Genomic DNA, 13600 nt, shown 5'->3' with positions numbered 1-13600 from the left:
AAAGTACATAGGCATAACGCCTCGTCACACACATATAGGAGGCACTCCACCGACTAATAGTCGGAGCCCCACTACAGCTCTCCTATATCGCAGGGATTGGCCCTTTGATGCGCTGCTAAACATATAACACAAACGAGCACAAACTACTCTCAAGGTACCAATATTTTACGTTCCATGATGTACCATTCCTCATAACAATTTCCCTTTAGGACCCAACGACTAACCTACAGCTTGGGCGTCCTCTCACGCTCATCGTTGGTCACAACCTAAGGAAGACAAGTGCCATGCATCCAAGAGGTTTTTCTGATACCTTTTAATTATTATACTTAATGCAAATCGTGTATGGCTATGTGCTCGGACAAAAGAAAAATCAGCATCGTGCATGGTGCATAAAGCATTCTTTCCATGAATTTCACTAACACGTGTTGCGTTGAAAGGAGGCACCGAGCCATGTGCTCATGCTATCATCCTCTTTATTTAAACCGTTTCCTATATGACAAGTGTAATGCATAAATCAAATCTTTTCTTATCTTTCAATGTTTCAGTCCCTTTTCATCCAACTCTTAGCATTTTGCATCATTGATCAGTTAGATAGGGTTTCTATGCATTTTTCCCTTTTAAAAGAATGATAAATACGCACAAAACATAGAACTGGGGACAAACCGAGGCCAACCTCGTGCTTTGCCATATTTATACATTGCACAAACATAGATATAATTTTCCCTATTTTTCCTCAGCCCATTTCCTATTTTTCCCTAATTTTAAACCCATTTTTCCCATTTTTGGGCATTTTCTCTATTTTTTTAAATAAAAAATGACTGAAAATGAAATTTGATTGTGGGCTGTGGCCCTTAGGTTCATTGACAGCAAAAACTCAGATTTAGTTGGTGTGACATATCATATTTCTCATTTATATAGCAAAAAACCCAATTTTACCCTTAAAACGCGTGTTTTTCATGTATTTTGACATTAATTATGGCCATGTAGCCTTAATTTTCCAATTTTCAGGTTGCAAACAGTTGAAACTCATGGAAAACAATATTATAATGAACTTTCATCCCATATGAACAAAGTTTCATAAAGCAAATAGCATAAAAGGATCATTTTTCTTCATAAAAATAGCATTACCGCTTATTTTCAGGTCTTGGTTTCTTGGTCTTGATTACGGGACTGATTTCCAGCATGCATTTAATGCTCAACATCTTCAAGAATAGCACTCTTCATGTCTTCGTCCATCCGGAAGCAATCCGGTCTCATCCGGACAAGCTTTCCTCCACCATTCTTCATTGTCTTCTTCCACACAAGAACATCCCCTTAAGGGAGAGAGAGGGAGGAGAGAGAAAGACTAGAATTGGCTCTCTTCATTGAGCCCACCATTGGACGGGCGAAGACAGGCGATAAGATCGGCCAAGAAGGAGAAGATCAGCCCCAAGATCGGTTGTATGGGGTACTCACAGCCTGTCATCTCCATCTCCATCCATGGAGGCGCAAAAAAATGGTGTGAAGATGGCACCCTCTTCCTCCATTCTCTCTCCATGTTTTTTCATGCTTCTTGATCAAAAATTTGAAGGGGGGGGGGGGGGGGGGGGGGGGGGGGTGTTTTAAAATGTCCCAAAGGGCACCCCTTTTGGTCTTCTCCAATGTCCACCTTGTCATATCTTGCCCCATTTGTGGCCATTTCCTCGTCCGGGCTCCAAATCGAGTGTTGTAAATTTTTGCGCGTCCAACTTGACATCCCGCATCAGTTGGCAACTCCTGACAACCCGCACGGCCATCTGAAAAATTATCAAAAATCAACAAGTTTCGCTCGTGCACCTTTAAAGCACTTGACGCTTCAAATCGTCCTAGCAGGAGCCGCCGCCTTCGACGTTGAATATTTTTCCCTTGATATTCATAATTTTTGGCTATTTTTAAGCACTTATCGGCATCAAAACTCCACTCTCAACAACCCTCGAGGAAAGCATGGTGGATGTGACCAATGCGTCTATCCTACAGAAGGGTGGTCTCGGTTAGCCGAGTGCTTTCCTCAAAGGAAATGTTAACGAGAAATGTTAGGAGAAAGTCAGACTATGACCTTAGACAATGCTAGCTAGGAACCCAGACTTTAGGTCGATCCTAGTGGAAACAGCCGAATAAGTTATGTTGCGAGGCAGACTCGAGAAACCCTAGTTGACAAACCCCATGACATTCCTTGGAAGTGCCAGGCAACATCCTCTAGATTAATCTCTTGATGGGCTGCTAAGACATGTCTCGCAATTTGAGGGGCGGGCACGTTACAATGGATAACCCTAGATATGAGGGCAGGGAAAGCCTTTACCTGATTGAAGAGTTTCTAAAACCTAGAGAGATGAATTCATTGGCTGATAAATACAAAAGGTATGCCATTATCAGAAAGGCCAGGACATATGTGCTCATAAATGATCAGTTGTACATGAGGGGGATTGATAATGTACTAAGAAGGGTGCTGGATAGTTCTGAGATTCCTACTTGCTTATCTTCCTATCATGAGGAAGCATGTGGTGGTCATTTTGGTTTTGAGCTTACCAAAATGAAAATTCTACTAGTAGGACTTACTTGGCCTAGTCTGAGTGCTGATGTTGCTCATTGGTGTAAAAGTTGTCATACTTGCCAGTCATATGCAAAAAGGATATTGATTTTAGAACATGCTAAAGCCATTGTTGCCTATGGACTGTTTGAGAAGTGGGGTGTGGATTTTATTGGAACTTTTCCTAGTACAAAAACATGAAAGTCTTACATCCTTACTATAGTTGATTATATGACCAAATGGCCTGAAGCTGAGGCTACAAGGAATTGCAAGAAAGAGGATATAACTCAGTTCCTCATGGAGGACATCTGCTGTAGATTTGGAATACCACTAGAAATAGTAACAGATCAAGGTATTGGATTCAAAAATAAGCTATTGAGAGAATTAACATGGAAACTAGACTTGAAACACACATTTGCTACTCCTTATTACCCTCAGTGGAACGGATTGGTGGAAGCATTCAATGGAACGTTACATAAGATTCTCTTTAAGCTGGTGGAAGATTATTGTAAAGATTGGAACAATTATCTACATCAAGCTTTGTGGGCTTGTAGAATAATGCAGAAGACAAGTACACGATTCACCCCTTTTCAATTAGTATATGGTGAAGATGCTTTATTACCTATGAATGTCATGTTCCCTACAATGGAGTTTGTAAGAAAGCATTAGTTATATTAAATAAAATTGGGACTTGACAGAGGATTGAACTCGCATACCCTACACTTGGATATACAACAAGCAATGGATTGTTATGAAAAACAGATTGTGAATAGAAGGGAATGGTTCAATACACACCTAAAGAAGTAGAATCTTGCAGATGGAATGCTGATTATGAGATATGACAGTAGCTTGGACTCCACTTTCAAACCAAGTTTCGAGTTAGATGGGAAGGACCTTTCCTCATTAAGCAGAAGCTTGAAAATGACACTTAATTGCTACAAGATTTAGATGGGATTGTTCACAACAGTAGAATCAATGGGTTCCGTCCAAAGAAATATATATGCAGAATCCTGTAAGTAAAGGGGATGTAAGTAATGTACATACTATACATAGAGTAGGTTGCTTCCAGTTTGTTGTTTGGGGCAGATTCAATTTTTTTAAATTTGGCATTAATTATATGGTTTTAAATGATGGAAATCATATTTAAAGTGTGCTTTGATACCTACTAAAGGTCTCTGTCAAGTTTGGTGTTGATCTGAGCAAGAATGTGAAAGTTATGGTCTTTGGAAGGTCGATGTCTGAAGTGGACTACATATAGAAATTTAGGGCTATAGGCTATGCAGAGTTGTTTTAGGACAACAACTCAAAGAATTTAGCTCTAAGTTATTCTAAAGAGTTCTAGATTGGAAAGAGAGCTAAAGATGTCCTTTTTGAAGCTTGGCAATCCGAGACCTAGTTAGAAAGTTATGAGCTATTCTGTGCAATGCTCTATGAGGCAGATTTTGTCTTTGTTAGATGTCTTTGAATCTTTTAATAAAGGTTTGTTCACACTTTGTGTTGCAAACCAAGGGGTGGCTAATCATGGTGGGTGAAAATGAGTGACCGGGGACATGATGCTGTGTGGGGTCAAGTGGGGTAACACATGCAAATATCATTTTTTTTTCTTTCTAACACCTACCCGTAGCAAGAGTTGGGTTGATAGATAGAAATCCCACGTGGTACCATGCATGTTTGACACGTGGTTGTGATATTTCAGTTTAGAGACACACGCCTCATGCAAGAAGAGATATCCTCATTCATGGAATGTGCTCTTGCTTCCGATTTTGAGTCTCCGAGTGGAATTTTATGTGGCGGGGGGCATGTTTGCCATCTAGCAACTAAGGGGAAGCAAGGGGCAACTTGGTAAAATAGGGAAAAAATCAAAAACAGGAGAAGTTTAAAAAAAACAAGAGGGGAAGAAGGATTCTACACAAGATAATTAGTGTATCACAAAGAGAGAGAGAGAGAGAGAGAGAGAGAGAGAGAGAGAGAGAGAGAGAGAGAGAGAGAGAAGAGAAGAGAAGAGAAGAGAAGAGAAGAAGAAGAAGAAGAATCTTGAAGTCTGAAGAGAAGGGAGAAATTTAATGCTCAGAAGAAGAAGAAGAAGTCTTTAGAAGAAAGAGGCCGTGCAACTAAAGTTATTAGAGTCGCGGAGCATGATGGTAGCGCTATTGAAGCCAATTGGCTGATGCGAGTACTCGTTTTTTAGATTATAGCAATAAGAGTCTTCCTTTTGTCTTGTTTTCTTCTACTGCTACATGGGGGGCATAGAGCATGCAGATCTATTCTGATGTATGGATATGAGTGAGAGATAGTAGAGGGCTGTTCTTCGTTGTGTTGAGAGTGATGTATGTTAGTTGTTTGCATGAAGTTTCCTGTCAGCAGAGAAGAATGGAAGTAAAGGATCTCTACATCTGAAATTGGGTATGTGGTAGAAAATATGTATTATGGGACGGTGTTGAATGCACGTACTCGAGTTAGTGGAAATTTGGAAGGATTTGCAGCTAGGAAAATGGTGAATTAGAGCTCATAACATTTGAAGCTCCATAACTCTTCATCAATGCAAGATATGCTGAAATGTATATGCTGTTATGCTAAAATGATAATCTGAAATGAAAGAAAGTGTCCTCCTATTTGCAAGTTTGTGCTTTTTGGAGCAAAGAAGTTATGTGTTTGCTATATAGAGTAGTAGTGTATTTTTGCAGTACTTTATGAAATAGATTTTATGTTGCATGAGGCAACATGTGAATTCAATAGCATCTACATTACCAACTTGGTTTTCCATGAAAGTCATCATGATTATCCATTGCTATATCAGTGTAAAATCTGTTTTTTTGCAATAATGGAATGTCTACAAAAGTGAAATGCTTGAAGCAGATGAATTGGCATGAAATTTTGCCATATAAAGCTTTGGTTACCTACATTTTTGGTTTGTATTTGTGTGTGCTCTGAGAAAAGAAGAACAAAAAGGATCTACAACTATTTTTGCACTGCTTGAGGCAACCACGCTTTGTGGGGTAGTTTCCCATGGGGTTGCCATCCCTAAAAAGATGTAAAAGATGCGGGATCTAGAGCATGGAAAAGGCGGAAGCTATAGAGGATGGAAGATAAAGACACAACTCATGTTGACATGACAATGTAGACAACTGTTACACAAGTGAATTAGGTTTCAAGATTGAGACTTGAACTCATAAACACAATCTTGTGTATGGACAACAATGACACAGACACTTGACAGAAGAGACAAGTACTACTGCATTATCATCATATGAAAGTGATAGTTCAAGTACATCATTATATAGAGTTCTTTGGTAGCACTTAACATCCACTGTGCATATGGGATTTTGTCTCTCTTCCTAGAATGGACTACATCTTCCTAGCCTAGCTGTCCTATACAAAGGGACTAAAGTAGGTGTGATTGCAAATATCTCAACACCCCTCCTCAATCACAACCAAAAGTACAAAGTGTGTAGAGGCTTTATTAAAAGCAACACCTGCAAAGTGTGGGCACACCATAAACATGGCAAAACACCAGAGGCTGTCGCAAAAAAGGCTAAGTGTGGGTAGCAAAAACATGATGAACATCCAGAGGCTATAACAGGGGCCTTACAAAGTGTACAGAGGCTGTAGTACAAGGATAACTGAGGAGTTTTACAAGTTTATGTTTGAGACATTAGGGCTAGGAAACACAAAACTAAAAAAGTCTATCTGAATAGAAGGATTGATGAGGTTTGTCCTTCTTGGTGTTCTTCTTCTTCTTCTTCCTTTGCTCCATTTTCTTCTTCTTCTTGGACTACAACTAGATAGGTCTTTTGGGACCTCTTTCTTGCGTGGCAGAACTTCTCGGTGTGTCTAGTCCTTTTGCAAAAGTCACAGAAGATCTGATCCTTCTTGCCTTTGTACTTGTTGCCAACATATAATGCATGCTCATCTCTAGAGGTACTTGGTTCTTCCTTAGTTTTTAGCTTCTTTTCCTCTTCTAACAGTGATGCCTGGATATCAACAAGTTCAGGATTTGGCATGTTGATTAAAGTTGTTGATACATTATTATATTCAGGAGGCAAACTCTTAAGTAGAACACCGATGCAAACATCTTCTTCCATTTTAATGTTGATTCCTGCAAGTTGGGTTAGAAGTCCTTCCATGTAATTTAGATGTGTGACAAGTGATGTGCTGGACTTCATTTCAACCCTGAAAAACTCAATCAGGAGACCATACTTTGATGATTTAGACTGTGCACCGAACAAGGTATCAAGTCTCTTCCATGTATCTTGTGAGGTCTCACAGTTATCCACATGGTGGATATAGCTATCGTCTAGCTCCAATTTGATAATGGCATGGGCCTTATCATCATTTTTTTGCCAAGTTATAGCAAGATCCGCATCACGAGGCTTCTTTTCTTTTCCAGTGGTTATGGCCCAAAGGCCCTTCTTCATCAAGATGAGTTTGATGCGGGTCTGCCAGGTGTGAAACCTGACTCCTTTGAATCGAGCAGTTGGAGAGCCTTTGCCCATGTTAGACTTACAAAAGCAGTAGCAAATCAACTTCAGAATTTTGAGATTTATCAATGGAAGAAGAGATTACAATGTGTCAAGAGACACAGGTAATGACAGTGTGAAAACACACTATGCAGAGACTATGTCTGTGTTGATGTTGAGCTTGAATCTTCTTTGTTCGAGGTCATCAATCCTTCTTCAATTTTTTCAGGTTCTTCCCCTCCTTGATTTGATGCTGGGACAATAGATCTGAGTGGCAGTGTGTTGCTCCAAGTGGCAGGAGAGAGAAAATAATGAGATTTTTGAGCTTGAGTGGAAAATTGGCTACGGTGGATTTTAGGGTTTCATGACAGGGGCCTGGTTTTTTGCTGATTGCAGGAGCTATGGTTGATCATTTTCAAAACTTTTTTTTATGGAAATGTAGTTTTTTTCAAGGCCTATCAAAGCCATATGATCCTCATTCAGATCGCGGCCTGTAGCGATGGCGGTAGCAGCTCGATCGTCAGCAGGCGCAGTTCAGCCAGGTCCTCGCAATTTCTTGAATGCTGGAGCAGAGGGTGATCAATGTCATGTTGTGTTGTGCCACAATGAAGTGCCCTGATGTAAGGAATGATTCCTTAGAAGGAAGAAAGAGGAGATATGCTCTGTGTTGGGAGATCTAGGGACTCCAATCAAGGTATGCCCTGCAGGTCACAGATATAGGGTATGGCAGTGAGACTGAGAATTTGAGCAATGCTGAGCTATGGATGGCCAATGTCAAGCTCTTAAGTGATACAAAGAAGCCTTGGGAGTCAAGGAACAAATGTCTAGAAGAGAGAAGGTTCAGATATGACCTGTGGAGAGAGATCCAAGAGCTTCAAGTTGACAGGGTGCTGCTGGTTATGGCTTCCACAAGGTCAAATGGAGAAGAAGGAGTAGAAGATGAGCTCCTAGACTTAGCCTAAGCTAGACTGAGCTCAAGCTGAGCTAGATGAGAGTACAATGGAGCTGGAGGAGCAGTGCCATGCCCGACTGTGCTCTAATACCATGTAAAAGATGTGGGATCTAGAGAATGGCAAAGGCGGAAGCTATGGAGGATGGAAGATAAAGATACAACTCATGTTGACATGACAATGTAGACAACTGTTAAACAAGTGAATTAGGTTTCAAGATTGAGACTTGAACTCATAAGCACAATCTTGTGTATGGACAACAATGACACAGACACTTGACAGAAGAGACAAGTACTATTGCATTATCATCATATGAAAGTGATACATCATTATATAGAGTTGGTAGCACTAAACATCCACTGTGCATATGGGATTTTGTCTCTCTTCCTAGAATGGACTGCATCTTCCTAGCCTAGACGTCCTATACAAAGGGACTAAAGTAGGTGTAATTGCAAATATCTCAACAAAAAATAGGAGTTGTGTGAATCTAAAAGCTTGTGTTGTTAGAGTCTCAGCCATGGTTTTTTTCGCATTAGATTCTCTCTAAAAATGGTAAATTTTGGGCTTGAATGTTTAAATCATTTTAATGTTGAGTTGATTGAAGTCTTAGTGAGGAGTGAGTGATCAAGAATATTTGATCATGTGTTCGATAGTGCTATCTCGTGGGTTTTGTTAAGGGGAGATTCTTGGTCTTTATCCTATGGTTTTGTCTTGGGGGTTGTTAGAGGCTGACTACCCAATTCACCTACCAATGTTTGCCCTTACGTTGAGCATCGTTAAGAGCCCATCCTCCAACCAAACCTCCAACATCATCTTAGGATCATCAACATCATCTTGTAAGTCTTGATCAATTGCCATGATTTTTCCATTCACATAATGCCATCTCATGTAGTATAAACTTAGAATAAATTTTTGTGATGCAATCATATATTTGCAAACAATAGATTTATGTTCCACTTTGGACATAATCCCACACACTTCTTTTATATCCCAGCTCTAACCTAGGAAGTCCATATATTTCTCCGATTTTCACATGAACATTGATGTTGTTTTTTGAAATTCCTCATCATTTTAAAAATCCACAAAAACATGTAATGGCATGAAGATTGTGATTTTCACATGTTTTCTAGCTACATTAGGCCATAGATATCTTTGAATCTCTACAAAAATCTTTAATCTATAAGATTCACATGTTTTTGCTTCTTTTGGGATTGGCCACTCTGCACTATCCAAAGTTGGGAGTGGAAGAGGGTTGAGAGATCCAAATCCTATTGTGCTTAATGGTGCATTGTAAAATTTGTCATTAAAAAAATCCCATCCTTGGCCAATGACCTATTAGAGGTCACTTTGTACAACTACTCGTGCCAATAGAGCCGTGAATGGCATCAAAGATTCCAAGTATGCTTTCGATAGGTTGCTAGTCTTCAAGGTTTGATGGATATATATCTACAACCCTAAACACACTTTAATAAATTCTTGAAACATAAAAACTCGGTTTCAAGCCTATTGAAGTTTTTTGAACTTACAATTTGGTCTATGGCATGGCACATCAATATGCCAGTTCTGCAAAACATGGTTCTGAGTGCATATTCACATGTTGTATAAGCACCTCCTTGATTTTTTTCCTCGATCCTTTGACCTTGAAATCATTGACTTGCCCCTTATAAGTGCCAATGAATTCATTTTCATGTCATCTTCTCTTCCTTATTTGCAACATAACCCAACTACCAATAGAGATGGTAGTAGGAATCCACCTATTGTTGTCAAGATCAAAATTGTTGTAGATTGTGATTGCTTTGATAAAAGAGGAGGGATGCCGAGGATATGAGGCTTCCATTGACATAGAAGATGAAGTAGAAGAAGATGTTGAGTGAAAAGAGAGAATATAATAGAAAATCTTATGCAAAAACAGGTATCAAAGGAAAGGATACCCTAATCTTCCTATGACCTATCGATTCCTGAAAATCCATGACCCCAATCCATACTATTACTCAATTCCCATAGCTGAATGTAACACAATTTTATTCTCCCCAAATTAATTATCAGCTTGTTCCATTTTCCCAAGAATAATTGTACTCAAAAGGGCTATGTCCATATGAATGAAATAGACTTTTTATCAATGATTGTCTTGACTGTGAGTATTGATAAAGAAGTTAAGTGATTAGGTCACTTGGTTGAAAGTTGAACTGGGCATGTAACGTAATGTGGGAAACATTTAGCCAGTTTTAATGTAAAGAATTTTCAATGCCCAAGCACAACCTCAAGTGCAAATCCCTAGTCCGACCCCTACACCAAGTACGACTGTAATTCAAGAGAAGAAGTTTCTTCTCAAGCAAATCAAACCACCAGAATTTGATGGTAAGGGGAGGACCGTCCAAACTGATGTCAAGATCTAGATCGAATCCATGGAGGATTATTTCGAAGCAGCAGGTACTGCACCCGCCAAACCAAGCAATGCTCGTCAAGCTACCGGCGAAGCAAGACTTTGGTGGAAGCAATGGTGTAGAGACCAAGGGGTCTCAGAAGGGTCAGTTACTTGGGAGAAGCTAGAAAGAGCTACACAAGGAAGATATCTACCACCTGCCTACCGCACGCAAAAGATGAACGAGTTCTATGAACTGAAGCAGCTTGGACTATCTCTTGATGCTTACTATTCTAAGTTCGTCTCTCTTCTAAAGTACGTGCCACAAATGGATATGACACAACAGGTGTCGAATTTTTGTGCGGGATTAAACCCACCCGTAAACACCCACCTCGAATCAATGCACCCAACAGACCTACAGGATGCCCTCATTCGATCTGTGCCCATAATACAAGAGGTGCAAACCAAGCCAAGAAATAACAAGACTTGGTCTTACAAGGGTCAGAACAAGGGAGTGTATAAGTCTCAGGCCAAAAGAACGCAGGGACAAAATCCGGGACAAAGGAAGAAAGCTAGGACCAAGACTGTCAATAATTTCGTTCCTACCCAAGGTAATGGCCGCAATCTTCGTTGCTTCCATTGCAACGAACCTGGTCATTTCAAAAGGCAATGTCTCAAGCTTGGTGGAGGACAACGACAAGGACCATCCCAAGGAACCATTCATGGCTAAGGAACCACCGCCCGGGCCAGAGGGAGGACCGCTAGTGTTGCCGACAAGGAGTTCGATGATGAAGAAGATCCAACCATGGAAGCTGACTTTGAGAGGGCAACGATCCATGCCGCTCTTTAGAAGAAAGGCCCGAATCGCCAGTTCTCAATGATTCAGAATCCATCGAATTATCAAAGTAAAAGTTTCAAAACCTTGATTGATTGTGGCAGTACGCATTCCTTCATTTCACCAGTTTGTGTAAGAAGATTAGGAGTAGCCACAAAATATGCACCTACCTTACTTGTGGAATTAGAAAATGGTCGTGAAGTCACTTGTACCAGGAAAAATGCTAAGGTGGAATTCCTATTGGGTGGAAAGATTCAAGGTTATGAACGTAGGTATCCATGAGTGTTTGCTCAGAATGGATTGGCTTAAACCTAATTGTGCCCACATTCACTGTGGAAAGGGCCAAGTTTCCTTTCAAAATGCTGAAGGGGAATTGGTCACAACTCAAGGAGAGGCTGGTAAGCCAAAAATTCAACTGGCCAAAGCATCTCGGATAATAAAAGGAGTTAGAAAGGGACTACATGTATATTTGATTAGGCTAAATAAGCTAGATCAGGATCAGGAGACTAGGGAAGAACCTTCATGGCTAAAGGAATATGCAGACGTATTTCCTGAAGAACTGACAGAACTTCCTTCTCAAAGGGAAGTCGATCATGAAATCAAGCTAGCGCCAGGAGTTGCATCAATCGCAAAGAGACCATATAGAATGTCCATCCCGGAAGCGATTGAGCTAAAGGAGCAACTCAAGACCAAGGCTACATCTGTCCTAGCAGTTCACCATGGGGAGCTCCAGTGATGTTCCAGAAGAAGAAAGATGGAACGCTTCGGCTATGCATTGACTACAGAGGGTTGAATCAATCGACCATTAAGAACAAATATCCCATTCCGAACTTCTTGACCGTCTTCAAGGTGTGAAGATCTTCTCCAAGATTGATCTCAGGCCTGGTTATTATCAAATAAGGATCAAGGAAGAGGATATCCCAAAGACGGCATTCAATAAAAGGTATGGGCACTTTGAGTTCCTGGTCATGTCATTCGGGCTGACAAATGCACCTGCTACCGTCAACAGGTTAATGCAAGATATCTTTAGGCCATATTTGGATGACTTCGTACTCGTCTTCTTTGATGATACCCTAGTCTACTCTAAGCAGGAAGAAGATCATGAACCCCAGCTTTGCATTGTTCTTGAAACAATGAGGGCACACAAGCTTTATGCCAAAAAAGAAGAAGTGTGTGTTTTTCAAATGTCAAATTGAATATCTAGGATTCATTGTATCAGCGGAAGGAATTTCAGTAGATCCGGCTAAGGTCAAAGATGTTTTGGAGTGGCCAACACCAACAACTATCAAAGAAATACATACTTTTCTTGGATTGACAAGATGGTACAAGGTCTTTATTAAAAACTATGCTTTGATTGCAGCGCCGTTGATCGATCTACTGAAGAAGCAAGCATCAATTGTATGGTCACCTCCTGAACAGTCCAGCTTTGACAAATTAAAGCAAAGCTTGGTATCAGCACCCATCCTGAAACTTCCAGATCTTAGTAAGGAGTTTGAAGTGATAACCGATGCTAGCACACTTGCCTTAGGATGTGTGCTTATGCAAGAAGATCATCCTGTGCATACTCTTCAAGGAAACTGAAGAGCCATGAAAGGAACTATGCTACCCATGATCTGGAATTGTTAGCTGTCATCGATGCTCTCAAGCTTTGGAGACACTATTTGCTAGGTAACAAGTTTACCTTAGTGACGGATCATAAAAGTCTCAAATGGATTTTTACCCAAGAATGAGCTCAACATGAGGCAAGGTCGATGGATTGAAGTGCTGGAGGAATATGATTTTGAAATCAAATAGCGGCAAGGAGAATGTAGTGGCCAATGCACTCAATCGCAAGGCATTTCTAAATTCTCTGATTTTGCAAGATCCATCAACAGCAAGATCTCTAGCCAAAAAGGTATCCATGCCAAACAACCCAATACTTGATCTAGCTAGAGAAGAGGAATGCCATGATCCAACCTATCAGAAATTGCTAAGGGAGATCCCCATCAAGGATCAAGACCCGAAGCTACAGGCAAAGTATCAAGAATTCTCTATCAATAGTGGACTTGCCTACTATAGAACGAGATTATGTATACCGGCAAGCCAATCACTCAAGCAGAAGATACTTTTGGGAAGCCCATGACTCCCCTTTCTCAGGACATCCTGGCTATGCCAAGACCCTCAATGCGGTCAGAAAGAGCTATTACTGGGAGAGGCTTAAAGGTGACATTCTAAAATATGTCAGGGAATGTTTGTCTTGTCAACGCATTAAGGCCAAACATGTCAAAATGCTAGGGAAGTTACAACCACTTAACATTCCCCAAATGAAATGGGAATTCATTAGTATGGATTTTTGTGTTGGCCTGCCCCAAGTTCAGGGAGGGTACAACTCCATTATGGTTGTGGTTGATATTCTCACCAAGGTTGCACATCTTATCCCTGTTAAGACAAACTATAAAGCCTCAAACATCG

This window comes from Lygodium microphyllum, chromosome 14 (genome assembly GCF_053477565.2).
Source record: "Lygodium microphyllum isolate KBCC chromosome 14, Lygodium_microphyllum_v1.1.10, whole genome shotgun sequence".
NCBI classification, from domain to species: Eukaryota; Viridiplantae; Streptophyta; class Polypodiopsida; order Schizaeales; family Lygodiaceae; genus Lygodium; species Lygodium microphyllum.
This window is presented reverse-complemented; position numbering follows the sequence as displayed.